The sequence below is a fragment of the Sinocyclocheilus grahami genome, unplaced genomic scaffold, assembly GCF_001515645.1.
Source record: "Sinocyclocheilus grahami isolate Dianchi unplaced genomic scaffold, SAMN03320097.WGS_v1.1 scaffold78.1, whole genome shotgun sequence".
In the NCBI taxonomy this organism is placed as follows: Eukaryota; Metazoa; Chordata; class Actinopteri; order Cypriniformes; family Cyprinidae; genus Sinocyclocheilus; species Sinocyclocheilus grahami.
In genome coordinates this window covers 1,849,078-1,855,077 of record NW_015505257.1, presented here as the reverse complement: position 1 = coordinate 1,855,077, position 6,000 = coordinate 1,849,078, and positions in this window count along the sequence as shown.

The window sequence follows — 6,000 nt, the reverse complement described above, 5'->3', positions numbered from 1 at the left end:
ATAACGCCGCTCAAATGTTCACGCAAAGAAAGAAGGCATAACTTTTATTCTCGCTGTTGCCGCCGCCGCCGCCGCCATGTTGTGGAGACGCTGTGTGTTTCGTTGTGAAACTGCTTTGTTTGGCCTTCCAAAAGAGGACGATAACCGCTTCGTCATGCCTGGAGCTGATCCGTGCTGGTTGCTGAGGAAATACATCAACTTCGCGCTGTGGATCGCCGGATCGGCTTTCACCGTGGACGAAGCGGAGTCCAGCCCGGGGTCATCACATGTGGTTGCCGCAAGCCCGCAGGATGCTCCTTCGTCGAATCCGCCGGCCACGCCATTCTCAAGACCGCCGCCTCTGCTCACTCTAGCCCGCCGTGTGTGATGCTTGTGAAAGCGAAACTACTTTGTTTGGTCTTCCAAAAGAGGACACGACTAGAAATCAGTGGTTAAGTTGTATTTACAACACTGTTCCAGAACAGTTCAACTCAAATATTCAGATGTGTGCACAGCATTTTATGGAGGACTGTTTCCTGATCCTGGGAGACTAGACTACAATGCCGGCTGTTCTGACTCACAGACTGCAAGTACGTTTTCATATTTAAATGATTTGCCACTGATGATTCAAACGCGAGTTTTGGGCAGTGTAGAGTAGCGCTTGTTGCTCGTCATTTCTCCAATCACAAATGCAGACAAGGTTTTATGTTTACGCGGCACGATGCAACGCAACGCATAAAAAGACAGTATAAGTCATTATAATCCATAATTATGTCCCCACTGGAGGCAACAAATGCCTTGTTTATAATGAGTTTTAATGTTTTTGTCTCTTCGCTCCAGCCGGGACACAGCATCACAGTATGGTAAGGGGCGTAATATTTCCAGCACACGCTTGAGGTATTCGGCCAATCACAATGCACTGGATAGCTGGCGTTTCAGAAAGGCGGGGCATAGAGGAGAAACAATAATGTACATTATGTGGAAAATAATGTGTTTTTTTAACCTTAAACCACATAAACACATTTCATTACACCAAATAATGTTCTTTTTAGCAACATCATATGACCCCTTTTTAACACCAACAAAAAAACGTACCAAACCAAAACGACACCTCATTCTTTTTTTAAGAAAGCAATTACCATCTTTAATTACCAATGCACCATTAAATGAACTCTTGAGGAGCATTTTAGATTATAAATCAAGGTAATTGGCTATTAGGATTTGCTTAATTGTATAGAACAAAAACAAAGTTATTTAGATTACCCTAATAATTCTCATTTCAGAATAAAAAAAAGCATCCCTTTCACCCTGGCAGTCTCGCTGACTTTGATTGTAGCATCTCATAAGTATTTCAGCTATCTCGACAGAAAACAGCCTTTCTGTTACCGAGCATGTCATAAACAGGGCCTTATAAAAAAAAAATTCAGCATTACTGTCATGTAAGACACTCTCACCCTTCAGCTCCCCGTGAGGCGGCCGCCTCGGGCTCCTGCTCCACGCTGAGCCTCTCTGATCTCAAGACCTAGAGGCTATGACCTCATTAGTATACTACCATAAACAGACTACGCTTTCCATAAACAACAGCCTTGTGTGGCGCGAGTAACGGGTGATGTGGGCAGAGGTCGTCCTCACCCGCTGAACGGTGAGCTGCAAGAGGTTTCACTCGTAATGAACAGAGTTTCGATTTAGAGGACTGCGGACGGTCTGGAGTTGGTTCTCTGTTTACAAATCCGCTGGGGTAAGCAGCGGCGCATTTGCCTTGGATGCATTGTTACAGCCTATCCTCCCGAGTAGCAGAGGACTGGCGTTAATGGCTCCTCTCTTAAAAGGCTCTTAGCTGAGTCGCAGTCCTAAGCCTCTCCCTGGGCTCTCCATTTGTTCTACCACTGCAACCCAGTCACAGCAAATAAACAACCTGAAGCATGGAGAATGGCAGCTCCGTTCTCCTCTGCGCTCTAATTTAGATATCCCGGCTTCGCAGCTGAGGGAGATTAAAGAGTGTGGCGCATGGGAGTCGGCCTACAGCCACTGCGAGAAGCCATCTGGGTACATATCACAGCCTCTCCACCCCGCTTTCTCCAACCCTCCAAGCTGCATGTGCATGTGACAAAGACGTCTGCGATGAGGGGTGAGTTTGGCAGAATGCATGCAGAATTTAAAGACAACTTTAATAAAGCAATAAGACATGGTGTGCATTATCACAACTAAGGGGGTTTGGAAGACACAATGGATATTCAGCAGCTCAACATAAAACTCAACCTGGCTCATTGGGAAAATGTGCCTTTACCTACATTTTGGCAAAACTCCAAAAACATGCCTATACACATACAATTCACTGCCGTTTTCAGCTCAAATGAGCACTAGGTCACAGTAAAACACCAACTTTTATTCCTTTTCACACAAATGATGATTAAGGAGCCAGATTATTGATTAATAATTAATTTTGCACAGTACAATACTATGGTATGACCTCAAAACACGTTTATCGTAGCATGATTTGTGAAGTTTGAATCACATAACCAGCTCCATTTAAATGGCTTTTCTGATGTAGTAAACCTGCTCAGTAGCTCACCCGGTACAACACTGCACTCGGGTACGGGTCCTGTGAAACAAGAATCACTACATGAGCTCAAAGACTTGTACAAGGAAGCTAAAATGATGTGGTTGCTTCAGCAAATAGCTTTTTATAACACTATCACTTAAGTTTAGGGTAGGGTTTAGTGTAGATGGTACATTATTTTCAAAGGCAACTGAGCATTAAATTTTCACAGCACTGCTAAAATACGTACAACAACCAACACAATAAAATGTTGCCATTTTCAAGTTCATCTGTTTCGGATAAAACAGCATGCGCTTTTACAAGCCACTTACAAGACATTCCAAATATACAAGAAGCAACATAATATCACCACAGGCACATTTTTTCAATGAGCCTGGGATGCCAAAAGAAAGAAAATTGACTGCTGTCACAATGCTGTATTGCTATATTGCTAAGGTGTTCAGACATGTTATACACTTGTTAGAGTGTTCTGGTTGATTTCAAGATGGTTGTTTACTCAAAAAAATCTCAACTTTCTTTAATAGAGAGGGCATTGGGGTGCCTCCTTCAATTCCCTTTTTTTTGGCATTTTAATCATCCTGCAAGCAAAATTGATCTTCTGATCATTTAAACATGTAGCACACCTCAACAAGCTGAAAGATTTGAAGTAGAATGAGACACATGGCAAGGCTTAAAATGTATATTTTGAACAAAACGTGATTAAGCGACATGCCGGAATTACTGCAATTATGAGACTCTGACTATAAGCATTCTTGTGCTTGTATAACTCATAATTACACCTTGTAAACTTTGAATTTTCTAGGAGCTCCAACTTATTCCACCTGACCATTGAAACATCATGCTGAAACATTCAAAATGGCAGCTGCTTCATCAGGTAATTTTAGTTAAGCAGTTATTTTGTAGTATTTTTGTTTAATAATTCCTATAATTGACTACTGTTAATGTCTTAATAATGAAAGACACAAACACAAAGATCTGCTAAACTACAATTTTTGTTATGCAATAGAACTCAAGAGAAATTAAAGTGTTAGTTCACCCAAAAATGAAAATTTGCCCATAAATTACTCACCCTCAAGTCATCCTAGGTGTATATGACTTTCTTCTTTCAGACAAATCCAGTCTGAGTCATTTTAAAAATTGTCATCGATCTTTCAAGCTGTTTCATGGCCCTCATTGGGTTCCATGCATCAGTCCAAAAGAAGTTAAATAAAAAGCGACCATCCATAAAAAAAAAAGTGTCTCACACAGCTCCGGGGGGTGAACAAAGGCCTCCTGTAGCGAATCGATGAGTTTTTGTAAGAAAAATATCCATATTCAAAATGTAATAATCACTTTAAATGTAGCCTGCGCCAACAGTTGTACACCGAAGCAGCTCCGGGCTGATGACGTATGAGTTCAGCGTTACACATGCGCTGGTGAGTCTCGTGAAAACCAACGTTTGTTAACAGAAGCAAGGGAAGCAAAGTTTCCTTACTTCAGCAAGGAAGTCTCCTCTTGGCTTATATCGAAATCCTCTGACATTCTTCTTTACAAATCCTCGTTTTCTACTTCAAATTAGTGACCGTTGTTTTGTTTTGATCTCTCCCCTGCGCTTCCGCGTTCGTCACTTCTCAGCAGCGCATGCGCAAACCTGAGCTCATACGTCATCAGCCCGGAGCTGCTTTCGTGTACAACAGTGAGCACAAGCTAGATTTAATTGATTATTACGTATTAAATATGGATATTTTTCTTACAAAAATGCATCAATTCACTACAGGAGGACTTTGTTCACCCCCCGGAGCTGTGTGAGACACTTTTTATTTAACTTCTTTTGGACTGATGCACTGCAACACCCGCTGAGTGCCATTAAACAGCTTGAAAGATCAAAGTCAATTTTTTATATAACTCCGACTGGATTCGTCTGAAAGAAGAAAGTCATATACACGTATATATGACTTGAGGGCGAGTAATTTATAGGCTAATTTTAATTTTTGGGTGAACTAAACCTTTAAAAGTGAATTCAGTGCAAAGTGACTTGTTTTCCAACTGGTTAATTCCGGTCCAGACAATAGCCAAACTCCTAGATGAAATTGGATAAATCCTCATTTTTCTTCTGCCAGTGGGTAGAAAAAAAGTGAGAGCAGAGAAGTGACCTCCTCATCAAACAAGGACATTTCCTAATATAGCCAAGTGTAGAACTAAACATACACGAAAAAATTAAAGCCAGGACAGCAGAGCTGGTCTCCACTAGGGGTCAGCCAAACCACTGGCCATGCAAATTGGCTATTTTAATGGTAATAATGAAAATGGAAAGGTGTCGGAGGAGAGCTGGCCTGGTTTCATTGTGTTGGCAGAGCAGCAGTGACATGCTGCTATTTAGAGAGCTGAAAAGAAGCCTACAGCACTGAACTGAGGCGTGACAACTCTGGAAGAACCAGCAGTCCTCAAATGGGTCAGGATGGACTGAATATTAACTAGGTCCTGCACACTATAGTTCTCGCAGCAGCATTATGCTCAAAACTGAACATGCAGCTCTGGCCCTGCCTACGCTTTCTGTAACACACACATTCTGAAATGGCAGGAAGAACACATTGCATTAAGATAAGAATTTCCTGTAAGACAGAGAGAATGTTCAGAGACCTTGCAGTTTTAAAGTGAGTTTGTTGAAGTAATATTGCTACATAACGAGCATTAACCTGAGTGTGTGTGTGTGTGTGTGTGTCTGTCTGTCTGTCTGTCTATCTATCTACCCACCTATCTATCATCTCCATTCGTTCCATTGTTCTGTCATTCTATCTAACCATCCATCCGACTATCATTGAGTCCTCATTTGCACTGAGAATACAGAAGAGCACATTTTTCTGATGGCTTTGGTTTGATACTTTTTAAGAGCAATAACCCTCCCTTGGCACTGAGCGAATTGAATAAAACATCTCTGGAAAAGGATTTTAAAAAGCATCAAATCCCATGTCAAACATGCACCGACACCATCCAATGCTGCCACCTAGTGGTTCACATTAATCTGTAGCTGCCTTGTGGAAATGTCAGCCGTGAGCTCAACACTTGAAGCTTATGAACAATGATGGGCCAGTTTTTAAGGTATCGAGATTCACTGCATCGGCTCAGACCACTCCAGTGCATTCATTTGTCATGTTTAATTACCTAATGACTTCCAAACAAGTGTGTAATGAAAACAAAGCCTCCATTACAACAATAAATGACTCAAACACCAGTGAGCTAGACCTGAGAACCACTGCTATTTTGACACCAGCAACCGCCGTCTAATTGGTCCTGCTTCCAAAAACTAGCAGCTACGGAGTTAACATTTTACAATAACACTGAAATTGCTATTGGCATCCTGGGCATAATAAATCTGATAAAAGGCTTTTGCGAGAGGAATTCGGGGTAGGTTGTTATAACAGTGCTCATTATACGTGTGAACTCTGCTAAACTTGTGCTTCAAATTCTAGAATGTTGACCTT